This window comes from Diabrotica virgifera, chromosome 4 (assembly GCF_917563875.1).
Source record: "Diabrotica virgifera virgifera chromosome 4, PGI_DIABVI_V3a".
NCBI classification, from domain to species: domain Eukaryota; kingdom Metazoa; phylum Arthropoda; class Insecta; order Coleoptera; family Chrysomelidae; genus Diabrotica; species Diabrotica virgifera.
In genome coordinates, this window is record NC_065446.1 from 56,692,731 (window position 1) to 56,712,949 (window position 20,219).

Consider the following 20,219-nt stretch of genomic DNA (forward strand, 5'->3'; position numbering starts at 1 on the left):
TTGAAAAGGGTCAATCATTCACTTTCCCCCGTCGTACGCCTCTGGTAATAGCCAGAAACGTTTGTTTAACATAATTTAGTAGTTTGTATAGTACCTATACTTTCTGCTAAGTATGAAAAAGATAGGTCTAATAGTTTTAAAATTCTGATCAAAAATAATTTTTAAATTTTTAGATAAAACACCCTGTAACTCAGTAAGGAACCACATTTTATTTAAGTGTTTTAGGTTAAATCTTCATATTTTTTGCTAAGCTTTCTCCAGTTACTATATGGACAATTATTAATGAAACACCCTGTATATTAAACTAACAAAATTGGCAAGAATAATGGATAATAATGTAAGAAATCATGTTAACATTACACTGTTTTGGATCAACTTTACAGAAAAAAAATTAATTTTGACTGATCTAATTTTGTTCTGACTTTAGTTAATTAATAATTAAAAAATGGTTTTTTTTATAAATTTTAGAAAAAGTTTTTTCGGTCCGGACTGATGTAATTTTAGATTTTTGGATCATTCTAAACAAAGAGGTTAAGTCGATCTTTTTCGAGTTATGAACAATTTGAAACTGAAAAAAGAACAAAGAATGAGGCTCAAAGCGAGGCTTTCAAGGCTCAAAAACATAAATAATATACAGTGCGGTGGAATAAGTGTTGCCCCTCCCCTGTTAACTTGTTTATTTTAAGAATATAAGCAAAACGCTCGGACAGGTCGATTTTTAAACTAATTATAATATATCATAGCATCAACGTTTCGAACTTTACGCGATCCCTCTTCAGGTGACGGGCATAACTTTGATTTTTTTAAATGGTAAAGTACATCAAGTGACACTTCATTTAACAGCTTTCAAAATACTGATTTCAAAAATGTATAATACTTTAATCCTTTTTGAGATCGCTGGCCCAAAATTTCGGTCGAACTCTTTTTAAACGCATTTATTTTTTCGAATTCTGAGAAAACTAATAAGTATTTTTAAAAAATTTAAACGCAGAATGAAAGATTAGATTATTACCGAGGGCTGACAGTCCCTTAGAATAAACAAAAAGTTTCTTTTGAAAGATATATTTGAAATTAAAAATCACACTAAATTTTCTCTTTTTCCACCACTGTGACTTATTAAAATAAACATTATAGGAGTTCTCAGGGACTTTGGACCATCCAGAATTCTGTAATATTTCATTCTGCGTTTAAATTTTTCAAAAATATTTATTCGTTTTTTCAGGATTCGAAAAAGTTGATTGCATTTAGAAAGAATTCGACCGAAATTTTGCGCCTACGATCTCAAACAGGATTAAAGTATTATACATTTTTGAACTCAGTATTTTAAGAGCTTTTAAATGAGGTGTCACATGATATACTTTCCTATTTAAAAAAATCAAAGTTATGGCTGTCACCTGAAGAGGGATCGCGTAAAGTTCGAAACGTTGATGTTATAATATACTATGGTTAGTTTAAAAATCGACCTGTCCAAGCGTTTTGCTTATATTCTTAAAATAAACAAGTTAACAGGGGGGGGCAACACTTATTCCACCGCACTGTATATATCATTTTTGGAATTACGAAGTACTTAAATTCAAGTTCAAACCTTCTTCTATCAGATCCCGATAAGAATTTTTGCCATGTTTTATTCTAAAATATATTTTTTTAATTGTTAATGAGGCAGGTTCCTTATGGGAAGACGGGCGATCGGGCTGCATTGACAACTAAAAAACAATGTTTTAAAATTAAATAAGTCCAAAATATTTATCCAAAACTGATAGAATAAGGTTTGAACTTGAAGTTAGGTACTTCGTAGTTTCAAAGATGATATTTTTTACTTATGTTTTTGAGCCTTCAAAATCACCATCTTTCGTTCTTTTTTTAGTTTTAAATTGTTTATAACTCGAGAAAGATTAACTTAAGACAAAAATTACAAGAGACTAAAACAATCTAAAATATACCCGCACGGGCTGAAAAACTTTTTTTTAAATTTATAAAAAATTGTCATTTTTTAATTATTAATTAACTCTAGTCAAAACAAAATTATATCGGGAATTATTGTTGTTTATAATTATTGTTAACATACTAAATGCCATATCCAACAATTTTTATCCAATAAACAGATCGGTCCCGAATCGTACGTAACTACTGGCCTGATTGTAACTCTGTATATTTTCAGTTTTGTATTTCTGGATAAGTTATTTCTTCACTTCACTTGTTTTCGCCATTTACTATTACTCCCAAATATTTAAATTGTTGGACTCTTTCAAAAGTGTAGTTTTCTATTTTGATCTCCCTCGTCCTGTTATCTTCTTTTCTAGAGCAGAGTAGGTATGTATTTTGTTTTTCCTTCGTTAACTTCTAGACCTCCTTTCCGTGATTCCTTGGCCGGGATGGTTACTGCTTCTTTTAATCTTTCCTTGTCTCTTCCCATAAGAACTAAATCATCTGCATATGTAACTATTTGTGTTGAGAAGTGGGTTGACTGTTACTTCTACTTCTTCTTCTTTAAGTACCGTGCCCAAATTTTTAGACGTGGGTAGCTTCCATAACAATTTGCCGATATCGTTCTCGATCTTGTGCGGCATGTAATAATTGATCTGCTGATAAGCCAGTCCATTGACGAAGGTTTCGGAGCCATGAATATTTCTTTCGACCAATTCCTCTTTTTCCGTCGATCTTTCCATTGAGTATTAACTGCAGCATCCTGTATCTGCTACCTCTCATTATATGCCCCAGATATTCAAGTTTTCTCTTTTTTATCATCTTCATTAAATCACCTTCGCCTTGACCTACTCTGTTTGAAATGCGTTGAACCCAAGATATTCTGAGCATTCTACGATACGACCACATCTCAAAGGCTTCTAATTTGTTCATCATGTTAACCTTCATGATCCATGTCTCACATCCATATAGTAATACAGGATACACATAACATTTTAGGAACTTGATTCTTAGTTGTAAGTTCAGCTGAGAGTTGCTCAGAATAGATCTAAGCTTCATAAATGCTCCGCTTGCAATTTATATACGAGTTTTAATTTCTTCATCCGGATTTAGTGTCTCGTTTATCCAACACCCTAGGTATTTAAAATGGTTAACTTTTGTTATTGATTCATCATTGACAATTAGTTGCATAGGGCCGACGTCTTGTTTACTAACCACAAGTAACTTTGTCTTTGTTGCATTTATGTTAAGTCCGTTATTGGAGCATTCTCTAGTGACTCGATTTATAAGGAATTGAAGATCTTCGATATTTTCAGCCATGATCGCGGTGTCGTCTGCATATCTGATGTTGTTAATAGTTTCTCCCCCGATTCAAACTCCACATTGTCCTTCCAAGGCTTCATTAAAAATTATTTCTGAGTATACGTTAAACAAAGTTGGGGATAACACACAACCCTGTCTAACACCTCTTTGAATGCAAATTTTGTCTGTTTCTTTGCCGTCTACCAGAATAGAAGCTTCTTGATTCCAATATAGATGTTCTAAAAGTCTCAGATCTTTATCATCTATTCCAATCATTTCTAGATATTCAAACAACCTATCATGTTGAACTCTATCAAACGCCTTCTCAAAATCTATAAAGCAGACGTAAATTGGTTTCTGTACTTCCCATGATCGTTGAAGTAATGTTAACATTGAGAACAAAGCTTCCCTTGTTCCCAATCCTTCTCTGAAACCGAATTGTTTGTTTCCCATTGTCTCTTCACATTTCTGCTTGATTCTATTAAGAATTATCTTAAGAAGTAGCTTGAGAGAGTGGCTCATGAGACTAATTAGTCTAAAGTCTTTACATGATGATGTATTAGGCTTTTTTGGGAGTGGAATAAATGTAGACTCTAACCATATCTGTGGCATCATGCCAGTCTCGTATATATGGTTATAAATGTTTGTTAGTTGTGAGACATTGTCGTCATCCAGAAGTTTGAGCCAGTCTGATGGTATTTGGTCAGGACCTGGAGATTTCCCATTTTTGCTCTGTTTGATGGCTTTCTCTACTTCCGCTTTTAAAATACTAGGACCAGTATTCGTATACTTTGTGGTGTTAAGTGGTGGCCTCGTATCCAGGAAGAGCTCTTTTATATAGTTAGTCCATTCTTCCTTTTTTTCATCCAAGTCGAGAATTATTTTACCTTTGGAGTTTCTCATAAAGTGAGGAGTTCTTTTTCTCTGAGTGTAGGTAATTTCTTTAAGCTTTTTATGTATATTAAACTCGTCATGTTTTCTTTGTAGTTCTTCCATTTCACGACATCTTTGTTCCATCCAGTCCTCTTTTGCTCGCTTAACCTCGTATCTTGTTCGATATCGATATTTTCTTGTTCAGGTCTTTCTAACTGTTTTTTAATCTCACGATTTATCTTATTTCCGAACTCATCTGATATTACGGCATTTCTTAGGAGTCGAGTATTAGGTTTCTTCTGCGTTGTGGGGGCTTTTATTCTTTTTAGTTTTAGTTTGAATCCAGCACAGAGCAGATTATGGTTAGTTGCTGCGTCTGCACTTCGATATGTTTTTGCAGATGTAATACTGTTTCTAAACCTTCTATTAATGATAATGTAGTCAATTTGATTTCTGACTATCTTTCCCTCTTGATCAGCTGGAGATTTCCAGGTATATAGTCGTCTTTTAGGTTGCTGAAACAAAGTATTTGCTATAATGCATTTCTCTTCTTGGCAGAACTATATTAGTCTTTGCCCTCTTTCGTTCCTTTCTCCAAGTCCATACTTTCCGGTTATATCTTGTGTGATTTCGGCACCAACTTTTGAGTTGAAGTCTCCCATAATAATTGTAGCTTCATGTTTTTTTGTGCTCCGGAGAATTTGTTTAATTTGGCTGTAGAATTGCTCAGTTCCTTCATCTGATTTGTCAGCTGTTGGCGCATAGACTTGTATTATATTAATATTCAGTAGTTTATTTTGCAGCTGAATCATCATGATACGATCATTGAAAGGGACGAAATTTCGGATACAGTTACGAATTTCTTCTTTCACAATGATTGCGACTCCGTTACGTCTGGGTCCTTCTGCCTTTCCCGAGTGGTATACAATGTATCCATTACTCTCAAATATGTTTGACCTTAGCCATTTCGTCTCGCATATACCTAGGATAGGAATGTCTAGTCTGGCCATTTCTAGCTGAATATTTTGTAATTTCGCACCTTCAAACATAGTTGTTACGTTCCACGTAGCTATCTTGTGGATTTCCACGACACGGGGTTTTCGTGTGTTGACGACCTGAGAGGCCCCGTGGTCTGATTGTGATCTTCCTCCCCTGTCGGATCTTGGATTCCGAAGTCCATGATCATTAAATGTATGTATAGTTTCCTTATCTGTCATGGGAAGCTGTACTAGAGATATCCACAAGGATCTTTAATGTAGTGGTTTCTCCTGGCCTTCTACATCCTGATGCCGTTGACCATTACTTCTACTGCTATGTTGAATAATGTGGTTGACAGGGAATCGCCTTGTCGCACTCCTGTTTCTATTACAATTGATTCAGTGCTACCTCTGTTGTTACTTTAGCTCGAGATCCATCCATAGTCATTTTTGCTAATCTAATTAACTTTGCTGGTATATCTTGATTTTTCATTTCAATAAATAATTTATTCCTTCCAATACAGTCAAAGGCTTGTCTGAAGTCTACGAAGAGGATGTGGAGTTCTATGTTGTGTTCGTGGCATTTTTCGATTGTTTATGTAATTGTGTCAGTTGATTTGAGTGTTTTAGCATTGAAATTAGCAATATAAATATGTTGCTTTCGAGCAACATATTTTGCAGGTATATTGAATTCTATCGATCTTTCATGTAAAATTTTGAGTCAATGTACACTGTAAAAAATTATGTACCTATAAATTGGATTACTAGCCATATTGGTAGGTTAGATTTAAAAAGGAACCATTCATATTTGGTTTCAGAGAATTGAAATACTTTAAACCAAAATCACTTAAAACAGAAAGGTAACTTAAGGAAAATACACAAATACTTATATAAAACATGAAACAGTGGAAAAGTTATAAATTATTAAGATATAATTTTACCATTGCTGCGCTATTCCATTTTTTCTTCAAAATTCCGTAAAAAAAGTAAGTTGTACCGTGATATAAATATTTTGGACAATCTGCTTACATATATTTAATTCATATTTAGATATGATTCTTGTGACACTATTTGACACTATATAAGATGTGTGCGTGTATCTACACTGTTCACTTCATGTACACTATTTTGGAACTACTTCGGCTCTTCTACACTATATTCTCATTCATCTTTTTTTAGTTTTTAGTGTTTTCCTCACAAAAGTTTCGTGAAAATTGTTATAATACAGTACAAACTTATCTCCGGCTCTAAATATCCCCAGTACATTCCGAATCGTTTTTGTTAAAGTAGTAATACCCATTTGGCGGGATATAGTCTTAAGTATATTTTGTTACGATGTGCGGATTTTGTACAAAGTGATATTTAAAGGATATCTAATAGCGTCTTTGAAGCACTTTACTTTCAGTTAATTCTTATCAAAGGAGCAAATGAAGGAGGATTCTTCTCACTGAAAATGAAAATATTTGGTAAACAATTTGAAGAATAACTGACGCATATAGTATATAAACACGGTTCTTAGACATTTAATACGGTTGCCTACTCCGACTGTGGTGGGGAGACTTAAATGCTTGACTGACGTCACAAGAGTACACAATTACACATTTTTAAATTGTTGCTGTAATGATATTTGATCTTTGAATTTGTATTATTGTGTATGTATGTGTATTATTTCTATTATTATTTATCTTATATGTATATCCTAGCATATTTTATATTTTTATATTTGAAATTTTGGTGTTGTTTACCATAAAAATTTATTTTAAATTATCTAAGAAAAGTTATTTATTATAGTTCTACATCGTACCTATTGTAGGAGCTTAAATAAGAATATATATTTATAATGTAGGTTAAAACGTTAAAATTTCATTATGTATTAACGTAAAAAATGTTGATGAAATTTTAGAATGGCAGGTACAGGCTGCAGTGTGGCCAAATGTATTACCTATTATTTAAATTCTTACAATAAATCATACAAGTAATTCTAATTCACTTAATCCTAGCTGACCTTTAAGAATGGTATGTATTCAATAATTAATCCAGTATTGATGGAAATTCAGTTTAAGCGACAAAATTTTCAGTGTAGAATGAAGATTGAAGTAATAGATTTCCGTAAATCTTGCATTAACCCTTGGATAAGCGTGAACAACCGGTCCTGATTAATTTTAAGTACCAAACCACCGAAATATCAACAGCTTTCCATAATTAGGTATTGTAATTCACTAAACATCGTAATTTCACAACTATCTTTACTATTTTTCATACATCAAAGACATAAAAATACCGATTAATCATATTTATTACGATTCAAATTACTGTACTCTCGTGAAGTAATCGCGGGCTAAATGTTCATTGGTTAGTCGGAGTAGGCAACCGTTGTAAATGTCTAAAAACCCTGGTATTTAAATTTTTCTGCCTGAAATACCTGTGTGATTTGTAACTAGAGTAAATGTGTTTGTTAAGTCCTGAAAACAGTGAATATGTTTCTAAAACTATTTTCTCGCGGCAGTTTCAATATTACCTACCATATTTAATGGCAATAAACTACTATTTTAATTAAAATTAAAAATATGTTATTGGTATTAAAATCAACAGTGATCTTTTTAATTTATCTTTTGTACACCATTATGCGACCGTTCTTTGGAAAAGGTTTATAGATTATTTGCGCAGTAAATCTTTGGTTCCCTTTCTTTCTTCTCCATGGAGTACTATGGTCATTCTGTACATTAGCAGTTAACAGTACAATACGAATTTTACACTATGAAAAAGGTCCATATCGCTTCAAACACCTTACTCAACTTAGGAAGCCATAAGAGTCTTATTATTCGATGACATCACTTGCCGTCTATTCTTATACCTAATAATAATCTGCTCCTATTGTTTTTACTGGATCAGACATAGGATTTGACAAAAATTCGGTTATTATTCAAGGAAAAGACAAACACAATGGTGTTTACAAGCTTTAGAAGTTTATTATTAATATAATAATACCGATCCAACCGATGTATCATTTGGTATGCATGGTAAGTATAAGAATAATGTAGCAAATCATCGGTTATAGGTGTTTATATAGCTATTGAATCACAGCTCGAAAAATTTAAGTACCGTATAAAAATTGTATAAAATACTTTTACAGCAACACCAAAAGCGATTAAAACATTGCTTGCTTTAATATAGCTTTCTAATATTTTTATTTTACATAACAAATTTATACCAAAAATAAACTACTAAAGAAATGTTTGATAAAATAAAAGATAAAAAGCAAATGCCATTGAATATGCAAGGCCAATATTTTTTAAACTAAAATATAATATATTTACTTAAAGAAAGCATTTGACAGAGTAAGACACAAAGTCTCTACTATATATCTTTTGTATAGTAGAGAAGTTCCCCTAAATATAATACAAAGTGTTGAAAAGATCTAACAAAACAACAAAATGGAAGTCAGAATAGACAACATACATAATGGACGGCTTACAGAACCTATAGACATAGACAGCGGAATAAGACCTTTGAGCCTCATATTATGCTTTTCAATTTAATCATAGTCGACATTATCAAAAGTGTTAACAGAAATAGAGGATACAGATTGAGAAATAAAGAAGTAAAAATACTCTCTTACGCAACGATGCAGACGACGCAATATTAATTGCTCAAAATGAAGATATTCTGCAAAGACTAGTCCACAGATTTAACACATGAGCAAGAATTTAATACGACAATCTCACCTCAGAAAACCAATCAGATGTAAAATAGCTTTACCTAAAGCTCAACTAAACGCTCAAAAATCATATCAGTTATAAAAATATCGACAGAATAATTAGACTGTTTAACCTTACCGTGATAATGAACAATGGAAGAAATAAAAACAAAACGTTAGATATGGGAGAGGCAACACAAAAAGGACATCCGGATAATAAATGTCCGATGAGTAACAAACCAATATTCAGTAAAAACGAACAATAGAAACACAAAAATAGTACATTCAATCAAATCTATAAAACAATATGGAAATATGCAAAACAGTGTGTAAATGGCAATTTGTAATCCAAATTTGATTTATGAAAGGAAACTAAAAAAAAAGAAATTTATGGATTTTGATAAACGTAGAATTTTAACGTAATGTAACAAAATATACAGAGTGGCAAAGAAAAATAAAATAAATTCATTATTTCGTAAATGAGCGATTTTGGAAATAAATCCTGAAATAAGTCGATTTTTATTTTTAAATTATAATATTTTGGCATATAATATATCATACTAGTGACGTCATCCGTCTGGGCGTGATGACATAATCGATGGTATTTTTAAATGAGAATAGGGGTCGTGTGCTAGCTCATTTAAGAAGTAATCCAATTCTCAATTCATTAATGTAAATTAATGTAAAGTTAAATTTAAGGGGTGTAAAGCTAGTTGGTGTCCGCAGGATAATACTGCACATGCACCCTGGATAATCTAAATGGACTAGCACAAGAGTCGCCAAACAATCTTTCACAAGATCTCCTGCAGAAAAATATCAAAGTTTTTTTTTAAGTAATTAAAGATGAGAAAACTACTAATAAATGGACTGTGACTGTACGAGCGTGCCAATTTAATATCGAAGGTATGAGAAGGGCAAACATTTAGAGGAGTGTCCTATCAGATCCTACAATGGCAGTCAATTGAATATTTCAACTAAATTTTTGTATGTAAAAATTAATTATTATTATTTACAATGTATTGTCCTTTTTATTTATGTACAAAAACTGTGATCTAGGCATACGCTAAATAAATAAATTCATTCATGTATACATTAACATAATTTTTTCCTACTTTCCGATTTTCTTTCATTAATATAATTATTTATACAGGGTGCCCAAAATTTTAATTAAAAACGTAAATAAAATGTTTATTTGACAAATAAACATTGCTTTCGCTTAAATTAAGTTAAAATTCCCAAGAGGCAGGTGGGTTGCAACTTAAGCATTTAATTTAAGCGAAAATCAATGTTTATTTGTCAAATGAACATTTTTTGTGTTTTCTGACAGCAGTAAAATGTATTTTGAATTAAATGAATTACACACATTCTTCTTCTTTTTTTTTAAACGCTTTTCTTTACTTCAATAGTTTGCATCAAATCTTTCGACGTTAATTTGACTAACTTTTCCTCAATGAAAATGAATGAAAATTTGCAGACATATGCATTCGCGGGAACAATACACGAATAGTCAATAAATTTTTGAAGATATTCTTCTTTAGCGACGAATCTATTGAGGGTAAAATTGTACATCAACCACGCGCCTGCGCACACTGACAGTATGTAGTTCATTGCTAATCTTTCAATATAGATATGTATGACAATGTATGTATCTGTAACCGTGCAAATAAGTCATTAAAAGAATATATTAGTGGTTTTAGGAAATGTATTATTTATTATAATTCTTGTGTTTTTGGATTTGTGTTTCCCTATAGTAAAATAATAAAATATGTAGGCATAACATGTTTACAGTTTGTCGCCGTGTTGTGTAATTATATCCGAAACTTACGTGTCAATTCAAGTGGCTCGATGGCGTAGTTGGCAGAGCGGTGGGACAGAGAACGGAAGCACACGGAAGGTCGCGGGTTCTAATCCTAGACGATTCATACTTTTTTTTATTTTTCGTTATTTTAATAAAAATTTTTTGGAAGTGGTAGATAAGAAAGTTAGTTTAATTTTTAAATAAAATACAAATAACCTGTTAAGTATATTTACTTCGTTTAAATTACCTATATAATAGAAGAATATCTTCTTACGTGCGTACAAAGTACACACACATTCTTTTTTTTATGTTTATTAATTGTTTAAATAAAATAAAAGATTTTAATGGAAAATGCTTAAATTCTCTTGTTTTTTTACAATGTAGAAACTTGAAATTTTTACGGATTGTAGCTAATGATATGAACTATACATAATTTTACTTTTTACGTTAATTGTTTACGTTATGCTTCATAAATAAACAATAAAGTTTCAAATTTTTTGTCGATTGCGACTACTTTTCATGTTTGTACATCATATGTTTTATACGTATTTTAATAAACATGACGATATATTTTTATGTTTGAAAAGTGTAAGACTAAAAAGTAAAATATCAAAAAATATGAAAAAAATATTTTTACGAAAGGCTTTTCTTTAGTTACGAGTAATTAAAATTAAATATTATAAAAATATCAACTAAAAAGCAAAAAATAAAAAAAATTGAAAAATCTAACAGATTCGTTAAAGAAAAGCGTGGTGCGAAAACCGTTTATTCGATGAAGACACGCCACGCTTTTCTTTGACGAATGTGTTAGACTTTTTCAATTTTTTTCTTTTTAGTTGATTTTTTTATAATATTTAATTTTAGTCACTCATAACCAAAGAAAAGCGTTTCTTAAAAATATTTTTTCCATATTTTTTTATTATGTGTCAATTAATTTAATTAAATTTTTTTTTAAAGCCTGCATAAATAATTTATTTGTTTATATTACTGAATAGATAATTGAATTACCTTTCAAATGATATAGCACACGACCCATATTCTTATTTAAAAAATCATCGATTACGTCATCACGCTCAGACGGATGACGTTACTAGTATGATATTATGCCAAAAAAATCTAATAATAATAAAATAATAAAAATTTAATAATAAAAATTGAACTGTTTCGGGATTTATTTCCAAAATTGCTCATTCGCGAAATAATGAATTTATTCCATGTGGCTTTGCTCCACTGTATGTTCTCTATCTACTTTTATCTTGCCTAAAGACTATAAAAATTATAATAATTATTTTAGCACAGCTTAGAAAAGGACTAAAATACAAGGGATAAAAAATGATGTCTGGATGGCATTCTAAAGTTAAATGTAAATAATTTTCGTTGTTCCAAACACCATATTTAAGTAAAATAAATGGATAATAAGAAAAAGTGTGTGAGCAATTAAATTGTGAGGGAACGTGTCAAGCTAGCATTTCCTTAAGAAATAAACACTATTAACAAAAATAAAATAAATATGCAGTGTCATAAATAGAAAAAATCAGGGAAGTGTACGAACTCATCATTTTACAGTCCCCCACAAAATTATTAGACCCTCTGCGATAGAACAAACTGATTACAGGCATCCTGGGGAGAAACGTAAACTGATCACCGCAGATAGAAAATTTTATCACCAGCATTTTTGCCCCAATGCGCTTGTTTCTAATGTGAAAGATTGCCTGTTACCTAGACTTCTTGTTTTGGATAACTGATATATTTATAAAAGACTAAGTTTATTGATATATTTATATCGAGTGTCTCACGGACCACGGATAGTATTATTGGACGTATTTGCTAATCAAAACAAATTTGAAATTTGAAATTTCAGCCGAAAATATTTGTAGGCATGTGCTATTTTCGGTTATATCGGAAGTAGTTCCCCTACTTCGTAATTTGATTTGAATTGCATTTGCATTTCTCATTGAATTCTAGGGGTACTGCAGCTTTTCCGCGCTACTAGCCAATTTCTTCTAGTCATTTCGATTCCATCAATTATTAGCCTTTGAATTCTAGACCATCAGCAAGAGAAATAGTATCGTCAGCGTATCGGAAATTATTGATAGATACCTATCCCATTTACCCAGAGGATGTCTGGCATTATTTGCAATCGCCTCTCTTAGAGTAAATATTGAACAAAAAGGGTGATAAAATACAAATTTGCCGAGCTCATCTCTGGATATTTAATGTTTCGGAATAATTACTGCCAGCTTCAACGAGGCCTTTTTGTTGTGCATATTTTCCTATGATGCTCAGATTATTATCTTGTATACCTGTTTTCTGAGAATATCCATGTTTCCTGTGGTTTCTTCTTCTACGGCACTACAGCCCAAATTGAGCCTTGGCCTCCTTTATTTTTTGCCTCCACCCTTGCTTGTCTGTGGCTGCTCTTCTCCATACACGAACTCCTAAAAGGGCTTGTGCGTCGCTGTTTACTGTGTCTTCCCAGCGCTTTCTGCTTGAGGACTTTATATGCTGTACATAGTAGAGAGATTCCACGGTAGTTTTTGCACTGGAGTTTGTCTCCTTTTTTATTGATCGGGCATACTATACTTTTCTTCCAGTCATCGGGTATTTTCTCTTCTTGCCATATGTCTTTGATGAGCGCGTGGATGTGACTTGCCAGGTGGTCGCCACCTACCTTATACAGTTCTGCTGGTATTTCGTCAACTCCCGGAACTTTATTGTTTTTCTGTACCTTAATAGCTTCGAGAACTTCCTCTATAGTTGGAGCTTCTACTTCATCATCTGTTGGAGTTTCCTGTGGTTTACTATGTCGAAAGTTTGTTTGTAATTTAGAAATCAGATAAATATATCATTATTTATGTTACTATTTCCTTGAATTAATACTTGGATATTGAAAAAGAAATAATGGAAAGCCAACAGAGAACCAGGAAGCTTAAACAATACAATATGGAGGAACAAACACATTAGAATGGAAACTAAGACAAAAATTTACAACGCGGCGGTAAGATCAATAATGAAATAGACGGTAGCTCCAGATCTGATACATCTAAAACAAAAAGGATACTAGAGACAGAAGAAATGCGAATACTAAGAACAATCACTAGAAACACACTGAAGGATCGAAAAAGGTGTGACGAAATCAGAACAGCATGCAAGGTGAAAAAGAGTTGACACTTAATAATAAGAGAACAGGGAATAATTATATAAGCAGAATGGCAGACCACATCAAGAGACAAAGCGCGAGAAAACAGAAAGAGGCGAAATGGAATAATAAGAAGATAACAGAAGAAGAACAAAAGAATTTAAAAATTTTAAGACTGCTCTTGTTTCGTTTTACAACGAAATGATTATTTATTTATATTTCCACGAGGAAAATAAACTTCCTGTAGCTGGCTGTATACCATAAATCACAAAAATACCAAGTTTCTTGTAAAAGGTATATATTAAAATACCCTAAATAAGGGTCACAATACAAAACGTTTTCGGATTAAGGAATCCATCATCAGTGTTTAAAAGCCCTAAAATTAAGTATAACCTAATTAAATGAGATAAAAGTTAAAATTGACAGAGGTTTTCAAGAACAAGAGGCCATACTTACAAAATTTGCATGCCTGAGCCACCAAAATGTATTGGGTAAAAACCCTTTAAATGTAAATGATAAAGTTATTTTACATATTTATATAAAAATCATCTGATGTTAAAGATAAACCTGGATGTTACCCAGGGCAACACATGACTCTCCCCACGTGGTTGGAACTTTTTTTGGAGAAAACCTCACATATGGGATTTCAATGGCCAACTGACAACTGAATTCAAAAGCAACCCAGAATGACATTAAGAACTGTCAATGCAACCTAGTTGTAATATTACTTCAGCCACAACGTTAAAGATTATTTTGAATGTTTAAGATAAAAAACAGTATCAAATTTACATATGTTAAAATTAAAGATGTTCGCAAAAGATGAAAATTTTTTCCTTGAAATAATCCATTAATTAAGTATTCAAATATGAAAATAAAAATAAAATGTTTACGTTACAGGAAGTTATGCAGTCAACAATACCAATAGGTTTTGTATTGGTGGTATGAAATTATCAATACAATTAGACAAATAATGGTAAAGGTCTTATACGTGTAGACGTCTAAAAGCACAAAATAGTATGTAATGTGTACATATGTGTACGATTTTAAGAGTATTGATTAAATGATAATTGTTTAATGACTGATAACTTGCTTGGTAGTCGACCAAACATAAATTGCATAATGGTAGAAAAGTGATATGATAATTATAGAAATACTGTTTTGTTTTTTTCCGATTGAAAATGAGACTAGAGTGGCTTGATGAAACTGAGTCCTCCAGAGACCTGACATCAAATTGATTATAAATGAAGTGATCGTAAAATATGGGGGGAGGGGAGTTGGAAGGTATGAAAAGTCTGACAGAGTATGTTGTGATATTGGACCATGCTTTTCCAAAATTTAGCTTCTACATCACATATACAACCACATCCATCAGAATTGAGTCTCATTCCAGCCAACCTGTCTTCTTAGTCTTATCTCATAGCTTATAGATTAGATAACTCTCATATCATAACAACACACTACACATCTTCCATGGTCCAATATCATACTATTACATACTATTTTGTGCTTTTAGACGTCTACACGTATAAGGCCTTTACTTTGTCTAATTGTATTGATAATTTCATACCACCAATACAACACCTATTGGTATTGTTGACTGCATAACTTCCTGTAACGTAAACATTTTATTTTTATTTTCATATTTGATGACTTAATTAATGAATTATTTCAAGGAAACATTTTTCATCTTTTGCGAACATCTTTAATTTTAATATATGTAAATTTGATACTGTTTTTTATCTTAAACATTCAAAATAATCTAAAAGGGAAGTTCCCTAGGTTGGCTGTATACCGTATAGTTAAAAAACTCTAACAAGAAGTAAAACCACTTCTATGTAAATTGGTATATTTATTAAAACTTAAAAAATCCCAATGGATTGAATAAAATATGTCCAATTCAGAACGTTTTCAGACCTATCGGTCCATCATCAGTGAATCTACAATAAAATAAGTAATCCCACTATTATAATTGAAAGATGGTTGAAATTTTTAAAAAGCTAAAAAAGTGTGGTTAGATTACTTACGTGCATACTTGCTAAATAGCCCCAGAACTAAACAATGGTTGAATTTAAAATTCAATTTACATTATTTAAAAATAATATTAAACAGGCTAAACGCCGATGTTAAAGGATATAGCCTATGGGAACATGGTGAAACCCTACCAAAACCTCAATCAACCAACTTAGGCCAACTTTGACTATAAAGTGTCACAAGTGTGCAAGGAACTGTTTGAAGTGACATTGACAGTAGAGAAAAAAGTAGTCGATTTTCAAAGTTAATTAACCAAAAGGTCATGACCCACAACAAATGATAAAGATTTTAATATCTGAAAATGTCTAACATTTCAAATCTATTGGTTTTTGAAAAGAAATTGTGATATAAAAATTAATTTAGAATCAATATAAATAATCTTATATTCTAAATTAATTTTGTATATCACAATTCCTTTTCAAAAACCAATAGATTTAAAATGTTAGACATTTTCAGATATTAAAATCTTTATCATTTGTTGTGGGTCATGACCTTTTGGTTAATTAACTTTGAAAATCAACTACCTTTTTCTCTACTGTCAATGTCACTTCAAACAGTTCCTTACACACTTGTGACACTTTATAGTCAAAGTTGGCCTAAGATGGTTGATTGAGGTTTTGGTAGGGTTTCACCATGTTCCCATAGGCTATATCCTTTAACATCGGCGTTTTGCCTGTTTAATATTATTTTTAAATAATGTAAATTGAATTTTAAATTCAACCATTGTTTGGTTCTGGGGCTATTTAGCAAGTATGCACGTAAGTAACCTAACCACACTTTTTTAGCTTTTTAAAAATTTCAACCATCTTTCAATTCTAATAGTGGGATTACTTATTTTATTGTAGATTCACTGATAATGGACCGATAGGTCTGAAAACGTTCTGAATTGGACATATTTTATTCAATCCATTGGGATTTTTTAAGTTTTAGTAAATATACCAATTTACATAGAAGTGGTTTTACTTCTTGTTAGAGTTTTTTATTCAAAATAATCTTTAACGTCGTGGCTGAAGTAATATTACAACTAGGTTGCATTGACAGTTCTTAATGTCATTTTGGGTTGCTTTTGAATTCAGTTGTCAGTTGGCCATTGAAATCCAATATGTGAGGTTTTCTCCAAAAAAAGTTCCAACCACGTGGGGAGAGTCCTGTGTTGCCCTGGGTAACATCCAGGTTTATCTTTAAGGCTATGGGTACATAATTCGCAAATATTTTACGGGTACCCCTACCTTTTCTGTCTTTACACGGCAAATTACGTGTAGTAAAATTCACACTGGTATGAATATGTAAACATTACTAGAATGTCATTCTACTTGAAAATGTCATCATTAATTTAAAGAGATGGCCTTTGAATGTTCTTGGATAACTGTTATTTTTATAATCGAAAATTGTTAATTCAGTTAATAAATGTGATAATTTTTTCACTAACTATGTATTCAGTGATTGTAATAATTTATTTGTACAACAAAAACTAATACTCAATCGAGAAAAGAGGAAAAGTGTTAAAGTGATTTTTTAATAATATATTGTTATGGAACGCTTACAATTTTGAACATCTTTAACAACAAAATACTTGGATCACAGAATATAATATTATCCTGATGTATTCTCCATAGAGTTATATATTAGCATAGAGAGAGTGTCATTCAGAGCGAAGTGACGACACCATCTTTTTTATTTGGATTAGTGCTGTTTCACTCTTACGCATAATAAAGCTGCTACAGTTGTCCTCCTCTTCCGTGCCGATATTCACACTGAATGTCATCATAGATTTTCGATACAATCTGTTAGAAAGAGATGCAGCAAACCAGTCCATGAGATCTTGTCGTCAGGAAGCGCGGAAGGTAGGCTCCCTCTATGTTAATATATACCTCTATGGTATTCTCTGCTTGGATCTTCCACAAATAATACACAATAAATAACTTTTTATTAAGTTCACGTCTTAAATCAATTATTTATCAAATACAATATATATCAATAATATTTAATCAATAACTCAAAATATTCCCGATGCAATGTCAAATATTTAAAATTGTCACTGATTGTCACTGTCTGACTGACAATATAAATATGCTGACAATATTATATTCGGCTGAGTGCGTTGTAAGACAAAGATATATTTTGAAAATATTACCACGGCATTGTGTTCATTTTTTTCGAATCCTGAAAAAACCAATAAATATTTTTGAAAAATTCAAACGCAGAATGAAAGACTAAATTATTACCGAGGGCCGAAAGTCCCTTAGAATAACTAAAAATTTTATTTTGAATGAAATATTTGAAATTAAAAATCACACTAAATTTTCTCTTAGTTTTTCACCCCTGTAACTTATTAAAATAGACATTATAAAATTCTCAGGGACTTTCGGCCCTCGCTAATAACGTAATCTTTCATTCTGCGTTTAAATTTTTCAAAAATACTTATTAGTTTTCTCAGGATTCGAAAAAAATGAATCCCCATTTGGATAGCATTGCAGCCGAAAATACGTACCGATCCTCTTAACATCAGATGATTTTTATATAAATATGTAAAATAACTTTATCATTTACATTTAAAGGGTTTTTACCCAATACGTTTTGGTGGCTCAGGCATGCAAATTTTGTAAGTATGGCCTCTTGTTCTTGAAAACCTCTGTCAATTTTAACTCTTATCTCATTTAATTAGGTTATACTTAATTTTAGGGCTTTTAAACACTGATGATGGATTCCTTAATCCGAAAACGTTTTGTATTGTGACCCTTATTTAGGGCATTTTAATATATACCTTTTACAAGAAACTTGGTATTTTTTTTATTTATATTTGTTTTACTCCTATTCTGAGTATAGGGGACTAATCTTCGTTGAAATTTTACCACACTGAACAGGCGGGAAGTGAGACACAACTGTTAGATCTCCCTCCCCCTTCTTTGCTCCGGCAATTCGTTGGCTTACACATTCTAGAAACCGGTTATGGTTATTAGAGAGACGGCTATTGAAATACTTGGGAAAACGTCAGGAAAGAAGTTTGAAGATAAAGAGACTTGGTGGTGGTCAAATGAAGTACAAGGAAAAATAAAAGAGAAGAGAAAATTATATAAAAAGTGGCAAGAAACCAGATCGGACATAGATCTTCAAAACTATATGGTCGCCAAAAAGGAAGCGAAAGTAGCAGTAGCAAAAGCTAAAGCAGAAGCGTATTCAAACCTATACGATCAACTTGATACCAGGGAAGGCGAAACGAAGATATATAAAATAGCCAAACAGAGAGCAAAGAAAGCAAAAGATTTTAATCAGATTAGATGTATCCGAGATGAAAATAATAAAATACTAGTTCACGAAAGGGATGTCAAAAAGAGATGGAGAAAGTACTTTGACAGCTTATTAAATGAAGAATTTGACAGACAGCCTGTAGAGTCAACGGAGACAGTAGCAGCAATGGTCACCAAAATAACCAACGAGGAAGTGGCTCAAGCGCTTCAAAAAATAAAGAAAGGAAAAGCGGTAGGACCAGATGATATTCCTGGGGAAGTATGGAGAGCATTGGGAGAGACAGGAACAAGGTGGCTAGCAGGTCTATTTAATAGAATTATGGAAGTTGGACAAATGCCAGACGAATGGAGAAGCAGTATACTGGTACCTGTTTACAAAAACAAGGGAGATATACAACAATGTACAAACTACAGGGCTATAAGACTGCTTAGCCACACCATGAAAATATGGGAAAGAGTAATTGATAGACGGATACGTGAAGAGACCGAAATATCCGAGAATCAATTTGGCTTTATGCAGGGTAGATCAACAACAGATGCAATTTTCATTATAAGGCAGTTGATGAAAAAATACAGGAGTAAAGAAACAAACGCTCATATGGTATTCATTGATCTTGAGAAAGCATATGATAGAGTTCCTAGAGAGATTCTGTGGTGGGCACTCAATAAGAAAGGAGTCCCTGGTGAATATGTAAAGATTGTGAGGGATATGTATGAGGGAGTAACGACTAGTGTTAGGACAGGTGTGGGAGAGACTGATAAATTTCATGTGAAAGTAGGATTGCATCAAGGTTCTGTGCTTAGTCCGTATTTATTCTCATTAGTTTTGGACCAGATAACAGCGGAAATACAGGGTAACATTCCATGGTGCTTAATGTACCTATGCTGATGATGTCGTGTTAGTAGGAAATAGTGAATGAGACTTAGAACAAAAACTGGAACAGTGGAGACAAGCTCTGGAGGAAAAAGGTTTAAAACTTAGTAGGACAAAAACAGAGTATTTGGAATGTTCATTTAAAGATGGAGCTACTACAAATAAAATGGTATCTTTGGATGGTGAAATGATTGTAAAAAGCAATAGTTTTAAGTACCTAGGATCGGTATTACAGAGTAATGGAGAAATAGATGGAGATGCATGCAGTAGAATTAGGGCTGGATGGATGAAGTGGAAAGAAGCGAGTGGTGTGTTGTGTGACAGAAAAATTCCAATGAAGCTGAAGGGGAAATTCTA

General features: G+C 32.2%; 1 protein-coding gene across 1 annotated transcript in view; it reads right to left on the reverse strand.

Annotated features, from left to right (window-relative positions):
• Positions 1-3,940: 3,940 nt before the first annotated feature.
• The window catches only part of LOC114331790 (regulating synaptic membrane exocytosis protein 2), a 421,091-nt gene continuing 404,812 nt past the window's right edge, over positions 3,941-20,219 (reverse strand). The window contains exon 19 of the mRNA XM_050648222.1: positions 3,941-6,522. The gene's annotated coding sequence lies outside the window, so the exon portion shown is untranslated. The remainder of the gene's footprint in view (positions 6,523-20,219) is intronic.